General features: G+C 46.3%; 2 long non-coding RNA genes across 2 annotated transcripts; one reads left to right on the top strand and one right to left on the bottom strand.

The window, feature by feature from the left end:
- Positions 1-4,001: 4,001 nt before the first annotated feature.
- Positions 4,002-15,756, bottom strand: LOC140418485 (uncharacterized). Its single transcript, XR_011945074.1, has 2 exons — positions 15,672-15,756; positions 4,002-5,801 (listed from the first exon to the last, which is right to left on the bottom strand). It is a non-coding gene; the product is annotated as an uncharacterized lncRNA (long non-coding RNA).
- Positions 15,527-25,460, top strand: LOC140418493 (uncharacterized). The gene is made up of 3 exons (XR_011945082.1): positions 15,527-19,352; positions 23,542-23,674; positions 24,631-25,460. It is a non-coding gene; the product is annotated as an uncharacterized lncRNA (long non-coding RNA).
- Positions 25,461-26,225: the final 765 nt, after the last annotated feature.

Raw genomic sequence — 26,225 nt, 5'->3', positions numbered from 1 at the left:
ACTCATCCGCTTCATTCTGGATCACGACGTCTTCACCTTCGACAACAAGTTCTTCATCCAGACGCACGGAACAGCCGTGGGGACCAAATTCGCACCTCAATTTGCCAACATCTTCATGCACAAGTTTGAACAAGACCTCCTCACCGCACAGGACCTTCAATCGGCGTTATACACCAGATACATCGATGACATTTTTTTCCTTTGGACCCACGGCGAAGATTCACTGAAACAAATACACGATGACATCATTAAGTTCCATCCCACCATCAGACTCACTATGGACTACTCTCCAAAATCAGTTGCATTCTTGGACACACTCATCTCCATCAAGGAGGGTCACCTCAGCAGTTCGCTTTACCGCAAGCCCACGGATAACCTCACGATGCTCCACTTCTCCAGCTTCCACCCTAAACACATTAAGGAAGCCATCCCCTATGGACAGGCCCTCCGTATACACAGGATCTGCTCAGACGAGGAGGAGCGCAACAGACATCTACAGACGCTGAAAGGTGCCCTCGTATGAATGGGTTATGGCGCTCGACTCATCGATCGACAGTTCCAATGCGCCACAGCAAAAAAACGCACCAACCTCCTCAGAAGACAAACATGGGACACAACCGACAGAGTACCCTTCGTCGTCCAGTACTTTCCTGGACCGAGAAACTACGACATCTTCTTCGTAGCCTTCAACACGTCATCGATGAAGATGAATATCTTGCCTAGGTCATTCCCACACCCCCACTACTTGCCTTCAAACAACCGTGCAACCTCAAACAAACCATTGCAGCAAACTACCCAGCCTTCAGAACAGCAACCACGACACCACACAACCCTGCCATGGCAATCTCTGCAAGACGCAATTGCCAGATCATCGACATGTATACCACCATTACACGTGAGAACACCACCCACCAGGTACGCGGTACATACTCGTGCGACTCGGCCAACGTTGTCTACCTCATACGCTGCAGGAAAGGATGTCCCGAAGCGTGGTACATTGGCGAGACCATGCAGACGCTGCGACAACGAATGAACGGACATCGCGTGACAATCACCAGGCAGGAATGTTCCCTTCCACTCAGGGAACACTTCAGCAGTCAAAGGCATTCAGCCTCTGATCTCCGGGTAAGCGTTCTCGAAAGCGGCCTTCAGGACGCGCGACAACGCAGAATCGCCGAGCAGAAACTTATAGCCAAGTTCCGCACACGAGTGCGGCCTCAACCGCGACCTGGGATTCATGTCGCATTACATTCACCCCCCACCATCTGGACTGGGCTTGCGAACTCCTACCAACTGTCCTGGCTTGAGACAATTCACACCTATTTAACCTGGGGTTACTCATTTCTCTGGATCTATAAACACTTAATTAACTGCAAATGCTCGCATTCCAAGCATTGTCTTGCATCTTTGAATTTGTCTATATATATGTTTCTGGAACATACCTCTTCATTCACCTGAGGAAGGGGCAGTGCTCTGGAAGCTAGTGTTTGAAACAAACCTGTTGGACTTTAACCTGGTGTTGTAAGACTTCTTACTAAAATCCAGCAACAGCATTGCCCATGCGCCAGACCACAATGACCGGGGAGTGATTGACGGCACCTCTCGACCAATAGGAAGATGGGCGGGGTGGAGGACTGAGCGGGAGCGACTGGTCCTCCAACCAATCAGAGTGAATGAGGGGAGGGGCTGAGCCCAGACCTCCCTCATTGGCTGAGACTCTGCATCATTTTGAAAGCTAATTTGTCTCAAAATCCAGGAGAAAACGGGACCTTTCTGTGGCTTTAAACAGATGAAACCCTGTGGGTGTGGAGCAAACATTTCATCATTTGTTACTGAAGTGTGGGAACTCACCAGATAGGAGCTTCCAAACCCTGGTCACCATTTTACTGGCTCATTGGTCTAGGGGTAAGATTCTCACTTCGGGGTTTGGGCTGCAGGAAAATATGGGAGGTCCCGGGTTCAAATCCCTGACGAGCCCTTTGATATCGGCAGCACGGTAGCACAAGTGATTAGCACTGTGGCTTCACAGCGCCAGGGTCCCAGGTTCGATTCCCCGCTGGGTCACTGTCTGTGCGGAGTTTGCACGTTCTCCCCGTGTCCGCGTGGGTTTCCTCCGGGTGCTCCGGTTTCCTCCCACAGTCCAAAGACGTGCAGGTTAGGTGGATTGGCCATGCTAAATTACCCGTAGTGTCCATAAGGGTTGGGAGGGGTTATTGGGTGGAAGTGAGGGATTAATGTGGGTCGGTGCAGACTCGATGGGCCGAATGGCCTCCTTCTGCACTGTATGTTCTATGTAATCTATGTATGTAACCATCACCTGGAAGGACAAGGGCAGCAGATTCTTAAGGAGCAGCCTTCCCAGGGAGGCAGTGGACAAGCAATCCAGACAGCCAGGGTAATGATTTTGTGATTAACACTCCAATGCGTAAAAGAAACATGACAATGTAAATGTTTAAGAAGGAATTGTAACGTAAAGAGCGATATCTGTGGAAGGTTATCAAAATTGAATGGAAGAAAGTCAAGGGAATGTGTAACTCTGATGGAAATGTACAGTCAAGACAATTCAATGTTCTGTAATGTTTATGATCGATTTTATGAATAAAGTATATTTTTTGAAAAAAATAATAATAAAAGCAAGATACCGCAGATGCTGGAAATCTAATAAAATCAGAAATTACCGAAGGAGACTCAAAATGTTTATTATTTTTCTCTCTCCACAGATACTGCCAGACCCGCTGAGTTAATGCCACAAATCAGCTGTTTTTATTATAATGGTACCTGAGTTTGAATCCTACCACGGCTGAATTTAATTCAATAAAAATATTGTGAGCATGGATCAAATGTCATAAAAACGCATCTGGTTCTCTTAATGCCCTTTTGGGAAGGAAATCAGCCATCCTTACCCAGTCAGGTCTACATGTGACACGATTCACAAACAATTCAAGGGCTTAAAGGGATGACTGGACAGACGTGAATGTCCCCATTAGAACAAGGAGTCTCCCTGGTCAGCAGAAGAATTAGGCCAGGTTAGGGAGAAGGTTGATAATGCCGTCATTGTGAACAACACAAAGTATCTCCTGTACCTTGTGAATCAGATTTAACGGTGTGAATTTATATATATTTTCTGTATTGGACAATCACATTTAAATCTGGGACTCAGGTGACGATATGAATTTGTGTTAGGTGACAAGATGTAGATCCATGTTTTATCCCACGAAGCCTTACACCTAGAGTGATAGTATTTCAGAACCAGGTGTGAATCATGAATTCATCCTCAAAAGGACCACGAAAGTTCTATCATGGGAGAATCCACTGGAAGAATACCTGCCCCTGTATATGGGAGCGACAGAATCTGTGAAGAACAGCTCTTTCAATCACAGATTCTGTCTCTCCCAATGTTGTTGCTTCTGCAGCGACAGAATCTGTGATTGGAGGAACAGCTTTGTCGTCCATTTTGAGGAAAGAAGCTGGCTGACGTGCTGCCTGAGTCAGTGCTGTGTGGAGGAACCGTGTCTCCCTGGGACACAACTAGAGGGTTTCATAGCAGTGTGAGCTTCGGAAGGAGATGCAGACACTTAGAGCTTTCCCTTCTGCTGAGCAATATTTCATTATTTTTATACATCTCAGGAGGTGGGATGCACAGCTCAGGAATTGGCGTAATCTCTGCTGTGAACTTACTCACTAATCACATCTGTCAAATTAGAAGTTGTGATCCAGGTTTCATTCTTCACTGCTGTTATTTGCAATTGAACGCTCACAGACAACAAACAAAACCCCCGGTCTGAGCTGATCTCAGTGGGTGCAGTGAGGTTATCGATGGGTTTTGAATGTAAATCCACATAATAAAGATCAGAATTGGTGAGTTTTTTCCTGCTTCACCGTCTGATCCAATAAACACTCGGCATCTGTTGAGTTTCATTGTGTCAGATAGTTTGAATTCTCATTTTGGAAATGGAGTAAGTTAAGGGTGTTTCCTTTTTAAATAAATTAACCAAAACATCTTATTGCTTTCAATTTAAAACATTTAATATGTACACAGTCTTTGGTATTTGTGCTATCTTCTGTACGAAAATAAGTAAACTCAAAAAATACTCAACACAAATGTTGACGGTAATGTGATTGCGTGACTACATCACTTAATAAAGGAGTCAGTGAGAGTGGAAAAGGAGACCCTGGAAACCAAAAATTAACTCCTGAAAATCAGAGAGCATCTCTCGAGAAAATCTCAAGAAGAGCCATTGAAAAACATATATATTAAGCCCTGCAGTTGGATCTTTCAGACAATTGTAGATTATGCACCAAAAGTTGATTTAGAATTGAAGCAAAAGTTCAGAAATTTATTCTAAACAGGTTTCTGCTGAGAGTTCCTGGATTAAGGGGACAGATCACAGATGGTGCTTTTAAAAATAGACACTGTAGCCCCCACAATAAATGCCATTTTCAGCATATTGAGTTCCAGCAGTTATAGGGGTTAACATCAGCAGGAACAAAATATTGTCAGACTGTCAATACTAAACAACAGCAGAATCCAACCCCTACAGTCATTTATGAACTTGCTGGAGGCATCGTGACTGAGTGAATCCCTTCCCACACACACACAGCATTTGAATTGTCTCTTAGTGTGAGTGCGTTGGTGTGTCAGCAAGTTGAAAGACTTTGTGAATCCCTTCCCACACACTGAGCAGGTAAACGGTTTATCCCCAGTGTGAACACGCTGGTGAGCAGTGACGACCAATTGAATCCCTTCCCACACACGGAGCATGTGAATGGTCTCTCCGCAGTGTGAGTGTGTTGGTGAGCAGTGAGGTTGGATGACTGCCTGAAACTCTTTCCACAGGAGGTGCAGCCGAATGGTTTCTCTTCAGTGTGAATTCGCTGGTGTCTCAGAAGGGTGGGTAAAACTGTGAATCCCTTCCCACACACAAAGCAAGTAAACGGTCTTTCCCCAGTATGGAGCCGCTGCTGTGCAATGAGGGAGGATGCCTGTATGAAACTCTTTCCACAGGAAGTGGAGCTGAATGGTTTCTCCTTCATGTGAACTCGCTGGTGTGACAGCAAGTGGGATGATCCAGTGAATCCCTTCCCACACACAGAGCAGGTGAACGGCCGCTCACCTCCATGAACACGCTGGTGTGACAGCAGGTGGAATGACTGAGTGAATCCCTTCCCACAGTCGGAGCAGATGAACGGCCTCTCCCCAGTGTGAGTGCGTTGATGTATAGTGAGTGCTGAAGAATGCCTGAACCTCTTTCCACAGGAGGGGCAGATGAATAGCTTTTCCTCAGTGTGAATCCGCTAGTGAGACCAAGGCCAGATGACTGAATTGATCTCTCCCCACACACAGAGCAGGTGAATGGCCTCTCCCCAGTGTGACTGCCGATGGTTTTCCAGCAGGGAAGGGTAACTGAATCCCTTCCCACAGTCCTCACATTTCCATGGTTTCTCCATGGCGCCTGTGTCCTTGTGTCTCTCCAAGGTGGATGATCGGTTGAAGTCTTCTCCACGTACAGGTCACGTGTATGGTTTCTCCTCACTGTGAAGGTCGTGATGTTTCTTCAGGCTGTGTAACTGGTTAAAGCTCTTTCTTCGGTCAGTTCACTGGAACACTCTCGCTCGGGTGTGTTTGTCTTGCTATCTTTCCAGTCACACTGATGTTTAAAATTGTTTCTCACAGACAGAAGAGACAATCGTTTCTCCTTCAACATTCAAAGTCTGAGGATTTTCAGGTCCTGATGAATTGAGTGACTGTCAGATGATGTTTGGTTTCAGTCTCACATCTGTAAATCCTCCTTTCCAATATCCTGTAAAAGAAATTTACAAACGTCATCACTGTCAGTGCAGCATATAAATTCTGAACAGACAATTCTAGTTTCTCTGGAACATTTTTTCCTCTCTCGTTCCCCCAAAGCTGTCAATCCCCGTTCCACACACTCTCCCTCCTCCCTGGGCTGAAATCCAAACCCATCTCACCATCTGCACCATTTCTTTCCTCCACTCCCAGTTTTCTCCCTCCCTCTCCTCTGTCTGGGTTCAGTTCTCCAGCTCCTGTCTGAAGACTGACAATAAAATCAATTATTTTCTTTGTCAATTATCCTTTTTGTCTACTGTGTACGTACTGTGTATGTTCCCTTGGCCACAGAAAAATACTTTTCACTGTACTTCGGTACATATGACAATAAATCTGTCACAGTCACACTGGGCTAAATTGCTGGCTTTAAAAGCAGGCCAAGGCAGGCCAGCAGCATGGTTCAATTCCCTACCAGCCTCCCCGAACAGGTGCCGGAATGTGGCGACTAGGGGCTTTTCACAGTAACTTCATTGAAGCCTACTTGTGACAATAAGCGATTTTCATTTCATTTCATTTCATGTTCATTTGACTGATTGATTTATTGTCGTATGTACCGAATATGGCCTGCCTTGGTCTGCTTTAAAAGCCAGCAATTTAGCCCAGTGTGCTAAACCAGCTCCTGATCAATCAGCTGTGTGTACCATCTGCAAGATGCACTGCAGTAACTCACCAAGGTTCCTGAGACAGCATCTTCCAAACCCACAACCACTACCATCTGGAAGGACATGAGCAACGGACACCGGGAACCCCATCACCTGGAGGTTCACCAAGTCATTCAGTGGCCTGACATTGAAATATATCACCGCTCCTTCACTGTCTCTGGGGCAACATCCTGGAACTACCTCCCTGACAGCACAGCGGGTGTACCTACACCTCAAGGACAGCAGCGGTTCAAGAAGGCAACTCACCATCACCGTCTGAAGGGAAACTAAGAATGGGTAATAAATCCTGGCCGAGCCAGTGACGACCACATCTTGTAAAAATTGAATTTTTAAAAATATATCTGCTGTTCCTGTCCCTCTAGATGGTAGTGACTGCATGCCTGAGTGTGTGTGTCTGTTTGTGTGGGTGTGTCAGTCAGTGTGTGCGGTGAGTGTCTGGTGTGTTCTTGATGTCAGGGTATCTGCTGATTATGTTCTTCTAGATAGTCATGTCATTGGTTTGGAAGGTGCTGCCCAAGGAGTCTTGGTGATTTCCCGCAGTGCATCTTGTAGATGGTACACCCACTGCTACTACCGTGCGTCAGTGGTGGAGGGAGTGAATGTTTGTGGAAGGCATGCCAATCAAGTGTGCTGCCTTATCCTGGATGGTGTTCAGCTTCTTGAGTGTGGTTGGAGCTGCACTCATCCAGGTAAGTGGTGAGCATTCCATCACACTCCTGACTTGTACCTTGTAGATGGTGGACAGGCTTTGGGGAGTGAGGAAGTGAGTTATTCCATGCAGAATCCCTAACTTCTGACCTGCTCTTGTAGCCACACTATTTATATGGCTATTCCAGTTTAGTTTCAGATCAATGGTCACCCACCCCCACGATGTTGACAGTGGGGGATTCAGTGATGGTAATGCCATTGCATGTCAAGGGGCGATGGTTAGATTGTCTCTTATTGGAGATGGTCATTGCCTGACACTTGTGTGTTACTTGGCACTAGTTAGCCCAAGCCTGGATATTTTGTCTGACATCCCAAAACATTTCATGGGAGACGCTATCAATCATCATTTAACACTGAGCAATGAAAGGATACAATAGAGCAGATGTGACCAAAGGCTGGTCAAAGAAGTAGGAATTAAGGAGTGTCCAAAGGAGGAAAATGAGGTGGGGATAGTTAGGGAAGGAATTCCAGAGTTTACTGACTCTCCTAAGAGTGGAAACGCTTTCTTCCGATCTACCTGCAGAAACCTCTCATCATTTTGATCACCAGCAATAAATTTTCCTCGAACCTTCTCTGTGTAAGAAAGGAAATCCCAACTTCTCCAGTCTCTCTACAAAACTGAAATCCCTCAACCTTGGTACCATTCTGGTGAATCTCCCCTGCTCCCTCTCTAAGACATTGGCCTCCTTTCTAAATTGTGCTGCCCACAGCTGGTCATGAGATCCAGCTAAGGCCCAAACGTTTAATAAACGTTTCCCATAGCTTCCCTGTACTCCTGCCCATTTCAATGATAACAAGGATCATTTGTGCATTTTTGACACCTCATCAACTTGTCCTGCCACCTTCTAACATTTGTGTCCATAAACTTCAGGCCACTCTGTTCCTGCTCTGTTTAAAATTCTACTGTTTAGTTTATACTGCCTCTCCTCATTATTCCTTCCAGAATCCATCATTGGCTGTGAACCATATTGGATATTCTGAAGGTGTGAAAGGTTCTACATGAGCTCAACAGAATCACAGACTGTTACAGTGCAGAAGGAGACCATTCGGTCCCTCGTGTCTGCACTGTCTTTCTGAATGAGCCTTTCACCCAGTGCCGTTCTCCTGCCTTCTCCCTGTAACACTGCACATTGTTTAAAAAGTTATAGATTTTGAACCAAAGATTAAATTGGGATTGATATTCAAAGTTCAAAGAAAACAGCGCGGGAGCTGAGTGAGCCGGGACTCTGAAAACAGCGCGGGAGGTGAGTGAGCCGGGACTCTGAAAACAGCGCGGGAGCTGAGTGAGCCGGGACTCTGAAAACAGCGCGGGAGCTGAGTGAGCCGGGACTCTGAAAACAGCGCGGGAGCTGAGTGAGCCGGGACTCTGAAAACAGCGCGGGAGCTGAGTGAGCCGGGACTCTGAAAACAGCGCGGGAGATTTAAAAAGCGCAGGAGCTGCGAGTCGGAGCGGAGATCTTAAAAGATTGCGGCCTAGTTTCGGGAGCCGTTCGGAGGAGGAGGAGCAGTCTCTGTCAGGGAGAGAACCTGAGAACATCTAAGACACTCAGAGGGTAAGAAGGTAAGTAAGTGATTTTTACTCATTTTTACTTTTATACCTTTTTCAAATTGTGTGTGTCGGGGGGAAACTGAAGTGACATCACAGAAAAGCTGTGGCCTGAGTGGCTGGTTGGGAATCTACACTAAATTAAAAAAATTAAGCATTGGTAACTAATTAAACATAATTACTTAATTATAATTTAGAGGGATATCTAAGCCAGAATCGGAGAGTACTATATTTAGCTTTCGCATTTCTATTAGAAATCTAGTGCTAGGAAACAGATAGTTAACAGTAACTTTGAAATTTAAAAAAAATATATATATCTATTTTTAAAAATTTTTAATTTTAATTTTAATTAATTGACGCAATGTCAGTTAGAGGGGTGCAGTGCTCTGACTATGAGATGTGGCAGGTCCGGGAGGCTTCCAGCGTCCCGGATGGCTTCATCTGCAGAAAGTGCACCCAACTGGAGCTCCTCACAGACCGCATGGTTCGGTTGGAGCAGCAATTGGATGCACTTAGGAGCATGCAGGTGGCGGAAAACGTCATAGATCGCAGTTATGTAAATGTGGTCACACCCAAGGTGCAGGCAGAGAAATGGGTGACCACCAGAAAGGGCAGGCAGTCAGTGCAGGAATCCCCTGTGGTTGTCCCCCTCTCGAACAGGTATACCCCTTTGGATACTGTCGGGGGGGGATAGCCTATCAGGGGAAAACAGCAGCAGCCAGAGCAGTGGCACCACGGCTGGCTCTGATGTTCAGAAGGGAGGGTCAAAGCGCAGAAGAGTAATAGTAATAGGGGACTCTATAGTCAGGGGCACAGATAGGCGCTTCTGTGGACGTGAAAGAGACTCCAGGATGGTATGTTGCCTCCCTGGTGCCAGGGTCCAGGATGTCTCCGAACGGGTAGAGGGCATCCTGAAGCGGGAGGGCAAACAGGCAGAGGTCGTTGTACATATTGGTACTAACGACATAGGCAGGAAGGGGCATGAGGTCCTGCAGCAGGAGTTCAGGGAGCTAGGCAGAAAGTTAAAAGACAGGACCTCGAGGGTTGTAATCTCGGGATTACTCCCTGTGCCACGTGCCAGTGAGGCTAGAAACAGGAAGATAGAGCAGCTAAACACGTGGCTAAACAGCTGGTGTAGGAGGGAGGGTTTCCGTTATCTGGACCACTGGGAGCTCTTCCGGGGCAGGTGTGACCTATATAAGGACGGGTTGCATCTAAACCGGAGAGGCATAAATATCCTGGCCGCGAGGTTTGCTAGTGTCACACGGGAGGGTTTAAACTAGTATGGCAGGGGGGTGGGCATGGGAGCAATAGGTCAGAAGGTGAGAGCATTGAGAGAGAACTAGGGAATAGGGACAGTGGGGCTCTGAGGCAGAGCAGACAGGGAGAAGTTGATGAACACAGAGGGTCTGGTGGCCTGAAGTGCATATGTTTTAATGCAAGAAGTATTACGGGTAAGGCAGATGAACTTAGAGCTTGGATTAGTACTTGGAACTATGATGTTGTTGCCATTACAGAGACCTGGTTGAGGGAAGGGCAGGATTGGCAGCTAAACGTTCCAGGATTTAGATGTTTCAGGCGGGATAGAGGGGGATGTAAAAGGGGAGGCAGAGTTCCGCTACTGGTTCGGGAGAATATCACAGCTGTACTGCGGGAGGACACCTCAGAGGGCAGTGAGGCTATATGGGTAGAGATCAGGAATAAGAAGGGTGCAGTCACAATGTTGGGGGTTTACTACAGGCCTCCCAACAGCCAGCGGGAGATAGAGGAGTAGATAGGTAGACAGATTTTGGAAAAGAGTAAAAACAACAGGGTTGTGGTGATGGGAGACTTCAACTTCCCCAATATTGACTGGGACTCACTTAGTGCCAGGGGCTTAGACGGGGCGGAGTTTGTAAGGAGCATCCAGGAGGGCTTCTTAAAACAATATGTAGACAGTCCAACTAGGGAAGGGGCGGTACTGGACCTGGTATTGGGGAATGAGCCCAGCCAGGTGGTAGAAGTTTCAGTAGGGGAGCATTTCGGTAACAGTGACCACAATTCAGTAAGTTTTAAAGTACTGGTGGACAAGGATAAGAGTGGTCCTAGGATGAATGTGCTAAATTGGGGGAAGGCTAATTATAACAATATTAGGCAGGAACTGAAGAACATAGATTGGGGGCGGATGTTTGAGGGCAAATCAACAGCTGACATGTGGGAGGCTTTCAAGTGGCAGTTGAAAGGAATTCAGGACCGGCATGTTCCTGTGAGGAATAAGGATAAATACGGCAATTTTCGGGAACCTTGGATAACGAGAGATATTGTAGGCCTCGTCAAAAAGAAAAAGGAGGCACTTGTCAGGGCTAAAAGGCTGGGAACAGACGAAGCCTGCGTGGAATATAAGGAAAGTAGGAAGGAACTTAAGCAAGGAGTCAGGAGGGCTAGAAGGGGTCATGAAAAGTCATTGGCAAATAGGGTTAAGGAAAATCACAAGGCTTTTTACACGTACATAAAAAGCAAGAGGGTGGCCAGGGAAAGGGTTGGCCCACTGAAGGATAGGCAAGGGAATCTATGTGTGGAGCCAGAAGAAATGGGCGAGGTACTAAATGAATACTTTGCATCAGTATTCACCAAAGAGAAGAAATTGGTAGATGTTGAGTCTGGAGAAGGGTGTGTAGATAGCCTGGGTCACATTGAGATCCAAAAAGACAATGTGTTGGGTGTCTTAAAAAATATTAAGGTAGATAAGTCCCCAGGGCCTGATGGGATCTACCCCAGAATACTGAAGGAGGCTGGAGAGGAAATTGCTGAGGCCTTGACAGAAATCTTTGGATCCTCACTGTCTTCAGGAGATGTCTTGGAGGACTGGAGAATAGCCCATGTTGTTCCTCTGTTTAAGAAGGGTAGCAAGGATAATCCCGGGAACTACAGGCCGGTGAGCCTTACTTCAGTGGTAGGGAAATTACTGGAGAGAATTCTTCGAGATAGGATCTACTCCCATTTGGAAGCAAATGGACGTATTAGTGAGAGACAGCACGGTTTTGTGAAGGGAAGGTCGTGTCTCACTAACTTGACAGAGTTTTTCGAGGAGGTCACTAAGATGATTGATGCAGGTAGGGCAGTGGATGTTGTCTATATGGACTTCAGTAAGGCCTTTGACAAGGTCCCTCATGGTAGACTAGTACAAAAGGTGAAGTCACACGGGATCGGGGTGAGCTGGCAAGGTGGATACAGAACTGGCTAGGTCATAGAAGGCAGAGAGTAGCAATGGAAGGATGCTTTTCTAATTGGAGGGCTGTGACCAGTGGTGTTCCACAGGGATCAGTGCTGGGACCTTTGCTCTTTGTAGTATATATAAATGATTTGGAGGAAAATGTAACTGGTCTGATTAGTAACTTTGCAGACGACACAAAGGTTGGTGGAATTGCGGATAGCGATGAGGACTGTCAGAGGATACAGCAGGATTTAGATTGTTTGGAGACTTGGGCGGAGAGATGGCAGATGGGGTTTAATCCGGACAAATGTGAGGTAATGCATTTTGGAAGGTCTAATGCAGGTAGGGAATATACAGTGAATGGTAGAACCCTCAAGAGTATTGAAAGTTAAAGAGATCTAGGAGTACAGGTCCACAGGTCATTGAAAGGGGCAACACAGGTGGAGAAGGTAGTCAAGAAGGCATACGGCATGCTTGCCTTCATTGGCCGGGGCATTGAGTATAAGAATTGGCAAGTCATGTTGCAGCTGTATAGAATCTTAGTTAGGCCACACTTGGAGTATAGTGTTCAATTCTGGTCGCCACACTACCAGAAGGATGTGGAGGCTTTAGAGAGGGTGCAGAAGAGATTTACCAGAATGTTGCCTGGTATGGAGGGCATTAGCTATGAGGAGCGGTTGAATAAACTCGGTTTGTTCTCACTGGAACGAAAGAGGTTGAGGATAGACCTGATAGAGGTCTACAAAATTATGAGGGGCATAGACAGAGTGGATAGTCAGAGGTTTTTCCCCAGTGTAGAGGGGTCAATTACTAGGGGGCATAGGTTTAAGGTGAGAGGGGCAAGGTTTAGAGTAGAGGTATGAGGCAAGTTTTTTACGCAGAGGGTAGTGTGTGCCTGGAACTCGCTACCGGAGGAGGTGGTGGAAGCAGGGGCGATAGTGACATTTAAGGGGCATCTTGACAAATACATGAATAGGATGGGAATAGAGGGATACGGACCCAGGAAGTGTAGAAGATTGTAGTTTAGTCGGGCAGCATGGTCGGCACGGGCTTGGAGGGCCGAAGGGCCTGTTCCTGTGCTGTACATTTCTTTGTTCTTTGTTTGTTTTGGTAACTATTTTACTGCAGAAACAGCTTCAGCTGGGAGTCTGAATGAAGAGGAAAGATCCCAGGCAGCGGTTCTTCACGGTTCACTGCAGGCGCAACAGCTCAATCAGCTCCACTTTCAGCTTGGGAGAGCTCAGCAGCTCCACACACTGTCCACAGGGGAGATTTCCTGGTCCAGTGGGACCAGCATTCATGTTTTAACTGACACCACCAGAAAACTGGATCAATCGGTCGTTTGTCTCCTTGCTGTTCGGATCTTGTTGTGCACACACTAGTTGTTGTGAAACAACAGAGAACTTTTTGAAAGGAACTAACTTGTCTTCACATATTTAAAAAGACATAACACACTCACACTGTGTTTAATACAAAACAGATAATACTGGACAATCTCAGGTGGTCTGGCAGCCTCTGTGGAGAGCATCTCGGACAGACCTGCTGAGATTGTCCTGTATTTTCTGTTTTTGTTTCAGGTTCCAGCGTCTGCAGTAATTTGCTTTTATCTTTGTGTTTAAGATAAAGCTGATTTGACAGTTATCCAGAATCTGAATAATTTTAACTGGGCTGGAGTTTATTCAAATCTTCAGAAACAGATCCCAATGGTCAGAATGAACATGGTTCAGTTCTGGACATGATTAACAGGAGGAATAACAGCAGAATCCAACCCCTGCAGTCACTTGTGAACTTGTTGGTGTGTCAGCAGAGTGGATGAATGAGTGAATCTCTTCCCACACACAGATCAGGTGAACAGCCTCTTTCCACTGTGAACTTGCAGATGCCTCCACAGGTTGCATGAACGAACAAATCCCTTTCCCCATTCGGAACAGGAAAACGGCTTTGCCCCAGTGTGAACTCGCTGATGTACACTGAGGTCAGATGATCGCCTGAACCCAGCCCCGCAGTGAGAGCCCCTGAACGGTCTCTCATCAGTGTGAACACGTTGATGGTGCACCAGGTCTCCGGAACTTTGTTAGCTCTTCCCACAGTCTGGGCATTTAAAAGATCTCTCCCCAGCGTGAACTCGCCGGTGTATCAGCAGATTGGATGAGTTAATGAATCCCTTCTCACACACATGACAAGTGAATGGCCTCTCCCCAGTGTGAAGTCGCTGATGTATCAACAGGCTGGACGATCTGCTGAAGCTCTTTGTGCGGTGAGAGCAGCTGAATGGTGAGTAACCAGTGTGAATGTGCTGGTGCTCCCTCAGCCCATACAGACATTTAAAGCTCCTATCACAGTCAGAGCAATGAAACCATCTCTTGTCATTGTGAACTTGCTGGTATCTCCGCAGCCCAGATAAAAACATGCATCTCTTCCCACACACGGAACAGGTGAATGGCCTCTCCCCAGTGTGAACTTGCTGGTGTGTCACCAGGGTGGATGAATGTGTAAATGCTTTCCCACATTCAGTACAACTGAACGGCTTCTCACCATTGTGACTGCGTTGATGATTTTTCAGCTCAAAGTCCACCATTTAAATGTGATAAAAAAGAAAGATTATGTGTCAAAATCATAGAAAAGTAGATTGATATAAAATAATGAGCATAATTTACTCCCATTGCCCACAAGTGTCAGGCAAAATGAATGTGTTAATTGCAATCAAGTACTTTGAATTTCAATGAAAATACTTCAGTTTACAAATGGAATCATGTTTCTTTAACTGTATTTCCAAATTCAGATCCATGTCCTCATTCTTTTTTTTCCTCTGAGCCTCTGAACTCCATTTGACAGAGTAATGTTGGAGAGTAGACACTGATTGTCCTGGGAAACAGCAGCAAGAGGTGCTCAGAGGCCGGAGGGGCAAGGGAGCAGTAAGGTCTGTTGCCAGACTTGAGGGCTGGAACCTGAATTCGCAAGTTAAGTGAGTGAGTGTGAATCCCTGGTAAACGATTTGTAATTTAAAAATGTCTTCCATCAACCTAGTAGTTTCATATTTGTCAGGGTTATCATAGAATTTACATCGCAGAAGGAGGCAATTTGGCCCGAGTCTGCACCGGCTCTTGGAAAGAGCACTCTACCCAAGGTCAGTATTGATTTCCTGAAGCTCCTGTTTTGAGTTTCAAGACATTTCTTGCCCAGTGTGTGAGGTGTTTAAAGATCTTTAATCTTCCTCTTTGCTTTTCGATGTTCATTAAAGATACATAAATTGATTTCCCTCATTATATATCTATTTTCCATACTTGGATGGCTGGTGTTTCATTAATTTCCACTACTTTTCTTTCTGGTTGATAATTGAGGGTCTGCTCAGTTGGATTTACCTATGATTATATTCCGAATTTTATTGGTTGTCCCACCAGCCCCAACTTTCACAACGTAACAAACAAAAATCACTAATCACGTAATTGGGATTATCGATGGCGGACTCTATACCCAGCATTCCCCGCGGTGGTGAATGTTCCCTCTCTGCACCGCAGGACAGCAATGCGCAGGCGTAATATCTAGCGGAATTGGAGCATGCGCAGTGTGTGATGGCGCCTGCGAGAGAGAGACGGTTCTTTGTCTCATGGGCAGCGGGTAAGGAAGCGGAAACCTGGAGGAAGCGATGAAGCCGGGTCTGGATGGGGAGAGTGTCTAAACACCGGGTGAAAGCCCTAAACCAGGAATACGTACCTGGAAGTCCTGCGTTTGCAGCTTCGGGTCGTTTTCCCGGGAACAGGCCCGGCTTGACGGTCGCCATCTTGATTCAATTGAATCGGTGCGCATGCGCGGGTGGTTGGTGGGCTTCGGGTTCTCTATTCCCGCCCGGGTCCTAGTGCTCGGGGAATACTAGAGACTGGGTCACAGATTAGAACATAGAACATAGAACAATACAGCGCAGTACAGGCCCTTCGGCCCATGATGTTGCACCGAAACAAAAGCCATCTAACCTACACTATAGAACATAGAACAATACAGCGCAGTACAGGCCCTTCGGCCACGATGTTGCACCGAAACAAAAGCCATCTAACCTACACTATAGAACATAGAACAATACAGCGCAGTACAGGCCCTTCGGCCCACGATGTTGCACCGAAACAAAAGCCATCTAACCTACACTATAGAACATAGAACAATACAGCGCAGTACAGGCCCTTCGGCCCACGATGTTGCACCGAAACAAAAGCCATCTAACCTACACTATAGAACAATACAGCGCAGTACAGGCCCTTCGGCCCACGATGTTGCACCGAAACAAAAGCCATCTAACCTACACTATAGAACATAGAACAATACAGCGCAGTACAGGCCCTTCGGCCCACGATGTTGCACCGAAACAAAAGCCATCTAACCTACACTATAGAACATAGAACAATACAGCGCAGTACAGGCCCTTCGGCCCACGATGTTGCACCGAAACAAAAGCCATCTAACCTACACTATAGAACATAGAACAATACAGCGCAGTACAGGCCCTTCGGCCCACGATGTTGCACCGAAACAAAAGCCATCTAACCTACACTATAGAACAATACAGCGCAGTACAGGCCCTTCGGCCCACGATGTTGCACCGAAACAAAAGCCATCTAACCTACACTATAGAACATAGAACAATACAGCGCAGTACAGGCCCTTCGGCCCACGATGTTGCACCGAAACAAAAGCCATCTAACCTACACTATTTGTTTAACAACTTCACTCATCCCCAGGCTGCAGTGCAGAAGAGTGCATGGAGCCATGTTTCTGTTCAATGTGAGAGGTTGCAGCCTCTGTATAGTTTCCAGAAGGGGGTTGCTCTTCAACTTTGCTTACACTTGGCTCCGAATCCTTGGAAGAGGCTGGGTAAATCAGAAGTACTTCTCCTAGACCTGTTCTTGGACCTGGTTAACACAAATTTGTTGGAGCTGAATTTGCAGTCCCTATGGAGGTTCGGTGGCTGTCACACTGCCTGACAGCCTGTCTGGAAAGGGAGCAGTGGTGTCCACTGGTACGCTTGCTACCTTCCACAACTGTTGGGAACTTCAGGCTACAGAACAACTCCAAGACACTGGAAACAACGTTCTGGTTGAGTTCGGAAGCTTCCTTTGCTTTTGTTGCTAATTTTGTCATCTTTCAGTTTGTTTGCCCCACATATTTGGGGTAACAAGAGGTCAGAGGTTACTCCATAGAAACTGGAATTGTCTGTTCTGAATTTCTAATATACTGTACAGTGATGATGTTTGTAAACTTACAGGGTATTAGAAGAGGAAATTTTGCAAGTGGGAAACTCAAATAAAACATCGCAGAGATCTAACAGAATCACTCGCTACATCAGAATCTGAATAACATCGAAAAATGTGGAAGGAGAAATGTTTCTCTGTTCTGTTCATGGGAAAAGATTTCAAATATCAGTGTGACTGGAAAAGCACCTGAGTGAGTGTCCCAGTGAACTGACTGTGGAAAGAGCTGTAACCAGTTAAGACAGCCAGAAACAATATCACACCATTAAAAGTGAGGAGAAACTACACATGTTCTGTGTGTGGACAAGACTTCAACTGATCACCTATCCTGGAGAGACACAACAACACTGACGCCATGGAGAAACCGTGGAAATGTGGGGACTGTGGAAAGGGATTCAATTATCCATCCCTGCTTGAAAATCATCGACGCAGTCGCACTGGGGAGAGGCCATTCATCTGCTCCATATGTGGGAAGGGATTCATTCAGTCATCCTACCTGCTCACATTGACGAGAGGCTCTTTAAGCCCTCAGGCTGTGATAACAACTCTAAAAGCTCCAAGGACTTGGTTACGCACCAGGTTGTTCCCACCGAGAGACAATTCAGTTGCTCTCACTGTGCGAAGTGGTTCATACGATCACAGACACTCATTGAACATGAACGTACTCACACTGGGGAGAGGCCATTCATCTGCTCTGTGTGTGGGAAAGGATTCACCCGATCATCCTACCTCATGACACACCGACTGGTTCACACGGATAACAGACCTTTCAAATGTACTGAATGTGAGAAGAGTTATAAAACCACAAGTGAATTGCTGATACACCAGAGAGTCCACAATGGGGAGAGGCCATTCACCTGCTCTGTATGGGGGAAGGGATTCTCACGATCATCCCACCTTGCTAAACACCAACTGGTTCACACGGATAAAAGACTTTTCAAATGTTCTGAATGTGAGAAGATTTACAAAACCTCAACTGATCTGCTAACACACCAGCGAGTTCACAATGAGGAGAGGCCATTCAGGTCTACTGTGTGTGGGAACGGATTCACCCTGTCATCCAGCCTCCAGAAACACCAGCGAGTTCACACTGGGGAGAGGTCATTCACCTGCTCCACGTGTGGGAAGGGATTCATTCATCCATCCAATCTTCTGACACACCAGCGAGTTCACACTGGGGCAAGGCTGTTTCTTTGCTCTGACTGTGGGAAGACATTCATCCACTCGTCCCACCTCTTAAGACACTAGAGAGTTCACAAACAAAAACTGTTTGCTGCAGTTTAATATTCTGATCTGTGTCAAATGAATTTATGTTTTTTCAGACACACAGCAGAGCCAGTAATTTCTCGAGGATAAGAGGAAACTAATTGGTATCCTGTTCCCAACTGCTCCATTTTCGGGTCTTTTCTCCTTTTTAATCCAGTTTTCATACATTCAGTTACTCCCATGGACAGGCCCCAGCTCCCCACACCTTCCAGAGTGTTTCCGAACCCTAGGATCCAGGGAAGGTATTGGGAACACTCCCGGGACCACTAAACACAAGAGCTAGTTTTTTGGCCTGATGTACTGGATCTGTACTGAATCTCATCATTAAGGATGGGATGTTTGCAAAGCCTCCTCTTCCTGTGGTTACACTTTGGGCTGAAATTAATGAAGCCTCAGATCTCTGTTTGGGAAGTGGATCATTGTAAACGTGAGCTCAGGGTTTTATTGTGCAGGAAGAGAAACAGAAACCAAAACCGCACAAGAGGCTGGGTTGTTGCTGATTTTAGTGAACTCCTTTCCCAGGATATTCAAAACTAACTGGGCTGTAATTGCTGGAACTGTCCTTTTTGAACAAGTGCATAACATTTGCAATTCTCCAGTCCTCTGGCACCTCCAGGAATGACTCGGAGATTATTGCCAGCGCTGCTGTAATTTACATTCTCACTTCAACACTTCCTCAATTTTGAACTGATCAAGGGACAGGGTTTCCTAGCCTGTCTCCATGGCCTGGGTAGTGTTCTAACCCTACAGAAGGCCCAGGGATCTGCAACCTCTAGAGTCCCTGTGGCCTCACCTGAGTGAGGGGAGGGGGAGCTGCCACACGTTTTCCTCAGACTGCTGGAACATAAATATCCTGACCCAGCTGTGGGTAGACGCGGGACACCCTTTGGTGAGTAGGAGATGTAAATAGTAAGAGGAATAAACCTAAACTTTTCTACAGTCATCGCTTCCGAGTGGTCGCTTGCCTGAGACTTTACAGATAGCACCTATCTCCTTGGTAAAGACAGTGAGTTTAGTTTGATTTTGAACAAGGTGACAGTTACTGTGACTCAACCTTTAAAAGCTCCTTCTTCATGAGTATGAGGGGGATGAGAAAAATATCAGCCATGATTGAATGGCGGAGCAGACTCGATGGGCCGAGAGGCCTAATTCTTCTCCCATGTCTCATGATCATTGATGATTCCAAAGTAATACCTGTTTCTGTAGAGCATTTAAACCTGCTGTCTTTATTTTAAAAAGGATTTACCTTATGGATGTTGTTTGGAAAGTTATCAAGGGTGATCTATAGAGTACTGTATTCTTTTGGGGGGAGTGGTCAGGATTGGTAGTTGATAAATTGTTTACTGTGTGTTTATAAAACGTTAACTGGATTCATAGAATAAACATTGTTTTGTTTTAAACATACTTTAGCTCTCTGTTGCATCACACCTGTAAAGTGGGCCCTTGTGCTCCCCATAACCACAATCTATTTAAAGTTGTGGGTCAGATGAACTCCATGATATACTTTGGTGTTGTCTAAACCCTGGCCCATAAGAGGCTGGATTCTCCGATCGCCGAAATTGCGTTTGGCGATTGGCCGGACAATCCATTTTTATGCTGGAATCATAGGGGACGCCGTTTTTCCGATGCTCCGCCCCCTAAAACGGAATACTCGGGAGTGCACTGTACGGCGTATGGACGGCCCCAGGACTTCACCCGGGACCCTCCCCCGATGCTCCGCCACCAATTGGCCGACTCCCCGATGGTGTGAGACAAGTGTCCTCACAACTTTCAGGGACCTCCCGTGGCGACTGAGGACTGTGTCCAGCGCTTTCACTGTCGGGGGTTGGTGGGGGGGGGGGTCGTTCCGCTGGCAGGGGAGGCTTCGGCGGGGCCTGGGGGGACTAGTGGGGGTGGTCTGGGGGGTGACAGAGATGCAGATTTTGACAAGCCTGTCCAAGCGCGGCCAGTGCCATGCTGTAGGAGGCCACAGCCGTGTGCATGCGCGGCTATTGAGCCAACCATTCTGCAGCCGTATCCGCAGGTCGAGCCAGGGGCTTTATGCGGAGCGGCTGCTGGCACCCCCCACCGGGCAGAGGATCGGTGCGGGGGCGGCGCCGACTTTTATCCTGCGGACATAGAATACAGAGAATCCAGCCCATAATCGTTCATCACCAGAAAATGCTGGACATATTCCCTGCTCTAATATACCATGTCTCACTTCATATCGGTGTCGTGAACATAGAACATACAGTGCAGTAGGAGGCCATTCGGCCCATCTAGTATGCACCAACCTACTTAAGCCCTCACTTCCACCTTATCCCCGTAATCCAATAACTTGTCCGAACCTTTTTGGTCATTGGGCAATTCATCATGGCCAATCCACCTAACCTGCACGTCTTTTAGACTGTGGGAGGAAACCGGAGCACCCGGAGGAAACCCACGCAGACACAGGCAGAATGTGCAGACTCCGCACAGACAGTGACCCGGCAGGGAATCGATCCTGGGACCGTGGCGCTGTGAAGCCATAGTGCTATCCACTTGTGCTACCGTGCTGCCCTACAGTGGAGCACGTGGACAAGATAATTGGAGGAAATAATCTCAGGAGACCAAAGTACAGAATTATTGTTTATTAGCCAATGCACTGGGAGAGCACAATGTTAGACAATGATCCCTGGAGCTGACTACCTGGTTGATAAATCGAGCAATATTTATACACTGTAGGCCAGACATTTGGACTGTCTGGTTCAGACTTAAGCAAGTTGCGGGCAGAGTAAGCATTTTTCACACATCCCTCTCTGGCTGCTCGTAGTCTCTCCCTTGTTGCTAACTGGCTCCACCTTGCACCGTTAGCTGTGTCTGCTACTTCAGGACATGGAAAACAAGTTGGAGAGATCACCCAAAAAAATACTGAAAAACAAGTTCCTGATGTGGGCCCTGCAGGTGTCTTAAAAAACAAGTTGCAGTCTGTAAAAACAAGTTACTGAAGAACAAGTTACTGAAATGAGCCTTGCAGGTTAGGTGGATTTTCCATGTTGTGTCTTTGCCACATCAGCATGTTTCTGGGTGATGTCTTTACCCTGAATGTGGAATTTTCCTTTTACTTTCGAAAACACTCATTGAAAATATTCTTTTAAGATCCTTGAATAGACTATAATTATTGTCTGCCCTAATAAATCATTAATTAAACCATATTCATTAGTTCTCCTCTTACAATGGAAAGTGTCCTGTGTGCCTTTTCAACCATCTCATCTACCTCTCCTGTTACTTTCAGTGATCTGTGGACATGCACTCCGATCTCCCTCTGTGCCTCTACACTTCTCACTCTCATACCAGTAATATTATTTCTCTTTGCCTTGTTTATCCGCCCCAAATGTATTTATTACTTCACAATGTTGTATATTAATCTCCATTTGTTACTTGTCTTCCCACCTGATCAGTCGACTGATATTTTCCTGCAGGTTACAGCTTTCTTCCTCACTGTCAACCGCAAGACTGTCACTGTCTTGAACATGCCCCCTAGACAAAGTCTAAATCATTGATATGTACCACACAATGCATGGAATCTTATCCTGAGAAATATCAAATCCTACTGGGAACAGTTTCCAGGCATAAAAATACCTCGCGACCATTCCTCTTTGCTTCCTGCTGCTCAGCTGATGACATTTCCTGCACTTGTGACTGTCCAGCCTATGAGAAACATCGTGCTTTGCTCACAGGGCACTGGATTGCACTCCACAGGACTAGGATGCCCTGCCGTGTCTTTGTTTATCTGATTATTAACTCACTGAACCAGAATCAATTTCATATTAAAATAAATAACTACTCACCAATCAGCTTCTTCATTGTGCTGTAGTCACCTTGTTTTATGGAGTTAACTGAAATTATTTTCTTTATTATTATCTAAACACCTCAGAATTTACTTTACTGAAAAATTGAAATTTCTTCACTGTTGCAATCCTTTGTTAGTTAGTGTTATCTTTATCCCCTAGATTTGATTAACTGAACATTGAATGTAACTATTTGATAAATTATGAATTTCTTTTAAGATTTACATTAGTTGATTAATATATCTTTACTTTATAGTTGATCAATGCAGTGACCATAACTGTACTCAGCACTCTCGATGTGCTCTATGTTTGATACAGATCAAACATAATCTCCCTGTTCTTTCATCCTGGGCCTCAGCCAAGAAGGAAAAGTGTCCCAAATGCCTTCTTGACCACCTGATCTACCTGCCCAGCCACCTTCAGGAATCTGTGGTTTTTGAATCCAAGGTCACTGTTCCTGTATAATTCTCAGCATCATCCCATTTATTCTTCATTCTCTTCTCTTGTTTACCCTCCAAACTCTTGATGTCACACTGCTCCAGATTGAATTCTGTTTGCCATTTTTCTGTCCATCTGACCCGTAAGACATAGGAGCAGAATTAGGCCACTCGGCCCATCAAGTCTGCTCCGCCATTCAATCACAGCTGATATTTTTCTCATCCCCATTCTCCTGCCTTCTCCCCATCACCCCTGATCCCCTTATTAATCAAGAATCTATCTATCTCTATTAAAGACACTCAGTGATTTGGCCTCAACAGCTTTCTGTGGCAAAGAGTTCCACAGATTCACCACCCTCTGGCTGAAGACCCAGTCCAGTGATATCTTCCTGCTGTCCTTGGCTTTATTCTGCACTGTCAAACACATAAATAACTTTTGTACCATCGACCAACTTCTTAATTATGGTCCCTATATTTCACTCTAAATCATTGATATGTACACCACAAAACTGTGGAACCCCACACAAAACAGGCGTCCAAACATAATTCAGTCCTGGATGTGATTAACGGCAGCAATAACAGGAGAATCCAAACCCTGATGCCGCCTGTGAACTTGCTGGTCTATGAGCAGGTTGTTTGACTGAGCAAATGCCTTCCCACACACGGGGCAGTTGAATGGCCTCTACCCAGTGTGAACCCGCTGGTGTTTCAGCAGATTCTGTTTACTTTTAAATCCCTTCTCACAGTGCGAACATTTAAAAGGTTTCTCATGTGTGAACAAGTTGGTGTGTAGTCAGGTGGGATGACTGAGTGAATTTCTTGTCACACACAGTGCATGTGTACGGTCTCTCCCCAGTGTGAACTCGTTGGTCTATCAGAAGGTTGGATGAATCAATTAATTCCTGTCCACACACACGGCAGGTGAATGGCCGTCCTCCAGTGTAAACTCGATGGTGTCTCAGAAGGTGAGCTAACTGAGTGAATCCCTTCCCATAGATCGAGCAGGCGAATAGCCTCTCCCCAGTGTGAGTGTGTTGGTGTTTCAGAAGATCTTTTTTGCTGAAAAGTTTTCTCACAGTCAGAACAATTAAATGGTCTCTGATGAGTGTGAAGAAATTGCTGAATCAAAAGGTGGGAGGAACAAGTGAATCCCTTCTCACACACAAAGCAGGTGAACGGCTTCTCCACAGTGTGTGCGTTGATGTATCAGTAAATCCTTTTTACTTTTAAAACTCTTCTCAGTCTGAACACTTAAAAGGTCTCTGATCAGACTGGACCTGATGGTGGGTCCGGAGGTGTGATGACTGAGTGAATCCCTTCCGACACACACAGCAGGTGAATGCCAACCCCACCCCCCAGTGTGAGTGCGTTGGTGCAACAGTAAATCTTTTCTGCTTTTAAAGCTCTTGTCACAGTCAGGACATTTAAACGGTCTCTGGTCAGAGTGGACCTGATGGTGAGTCCGGAGGTTTGATAAAGCATTAAATCCCTTCCCACAACCCAGACAGGTGAATGGCCTCTCACCAGTGTGACTGTGTCGATGGGTTTCCACTTCAGGTGGATAATTGAATCCCTTCCCACAGTCCCCACATTTCCACGGTTTCTCCATGGTACTGATGTCCTTTGTCTGTCCAGGTTCGACGATGAGTTGAAACCTGGGTGCCACACACAGCCTGAGTACGGTCTCTTCCTGATGTGAAACCTGGTCCACACACACAGCCTGAGTACGGTTTCTTCCTGATGTGAAGCCTGGTCCACACAGCCTGAGTACGGTCACTTCTTGATGTAAATGGCGCAATATTTTTTCAGGCTATCTGACTGGTTAAAGCTCTTTGCACAGCCAGTTCGCTGGAATAATCACTGTGTGTATGTGCCTCAGTGCTTTTCCAGTCGCACTGATGTTTGCAATCTTTTCTTTTAGGCAGACCAGACAAAGATTCCTCCTTCCACATTGAAAGGCCGATGATTTTCAACTCCTGATGAATCGATAGACTCTGTTAGGACTTGCATGATGTTTGGTTTGAATTTCCCATCTGCAATCCTAATATTGTGTAAAGGAAGTTTACATTGAATTACTTAGATTCTACAATGCATAAACAGGCCAGTTGGTCCAACTGTTCTGCTGCTGATTATCCCCGACACACATCTCCTTCCATCCCATCCACCTCATCTCAGCCTGTCAGCTGATCTTTCCATTCCCTTTTCTCATGTGCTTGTCCCATTTCCTTTTGGAAACATCCCAGCACTTTCCTCAACTCCTTCCCTGGTAACAAGTTGCACATTCTAATCCAATGAGTGAAGAAATGTGTCTATATCTCCCTCTTGGATTTATTAGTAACTCTCTTGCATTTATGACCGTGTTTATAATAATAATCTTTATTATTGTCACAAGTAGGCTTACATTAACATTGCAATGAAGTTACTGTGAAAAGCCCCATCGCCACACTCTGGCACCTGTTCGGGTACACTGAGGGAGAATTCAGAATGTCCAATTCACCGAACAAGCACATCTTTCAGGACTTGTGGGAGGAAACCCGAGCACGCGGAGGAAACCCACGCAGACACGGGGAGAACATGCATACTCCGCAGAGACAGTGACCCAAGCCGGGAATCGACTGGCGCTGTGAGGCAACAGGGACCCTGGCGCTGTGAGGCAACAGGGACCCTGGCACTATAATGCAACAGTGCTTGTCAGCCTCCTCAAGCGTGAAACCAGAAAATCCTGCACTATTTCTGTGCTAACCACTGTGCTACAACGTAGCACAGGGGCAGCACGGCTGCATAGTGGTTAGCTTCACAGCTCCAGGGTCCCAGGTTCGATTCCCGGCTTGTGTAGAGATGTGCAGGTTAGGTGGATTGGCCATTCTAAATTCCCCTTCGTGTCCAAAATGTTTAGGTGGGGTTATTAGGTTACCGGGATAAAGGGGATAGGGTGGAGGCGTGGGGTGCTGTGTAGGGTGCTCTTTCCAAGGGCCAGTGCAGACTCGATGGGCTGAATGGACTCCTTCCACACTGTAAATTCTATGACATGGTGCCGCCCATGTTTATTCCTGGCTCCCAGTTTTCGACTCCTTTACAATTGGCAGCATCCGCCCCACCTCTCCCCTGTCCAACCCACAAATCATTTTAAAGACTTGTATCAGGTCACTACTGAGTGATTTGTTTTCTCAAGAAAATAAGGCCCAATCTGTTTAATTTTTGCCCGGTAGCTGTAATCTCTGTTTCCAAAAACCATCACTATGCATCCAGGTCACAAATTGAGGATTCGAATGTTTCTTTGTTTGAGTTGGCACGTGCGCCTGCGCGGTTGCTTCTTCTGTAAAGATCCGGCACCCCGAGAGCCGCGCCCGTCATTCACTGATTGTTTGGAGGACCAGCCACTCCCGTTCGGTCATCCAACCAATCCCCTTCTCCTCTTTGGTCAGAGGCTTCCGTCAATCACTCCGGGCATTGTGAGGTGTCAGGTGAAAGGTCAGTGTCGGGGGACGGTGTTTACAAATCCCGAGTGCTGCCCCA

The sequence above is a fragment of the Scyliorhinus torazame genome, chromosome 5 (genome assembly GCF_047496885.1).
Source record: "Scyliorhinus torazame isolate Kashiwa2021f chromosome 5, sScyTor2.1, whole genome shotgun sequence".
In the NCBI taxonomy this organism is placed as follows: Eukaryota; Metazoa; Chordata; class Chondrichthyes; order Carcharhiniformes; family Scyliorhinidae; genus Scyliorhinus; species Scyliorhinus torazame.
The sequence above is the reverse complement of the archived record's forward strand: the minus strand, read 5'-3'. Positions and strand labels throughout refer to the sequence as shown.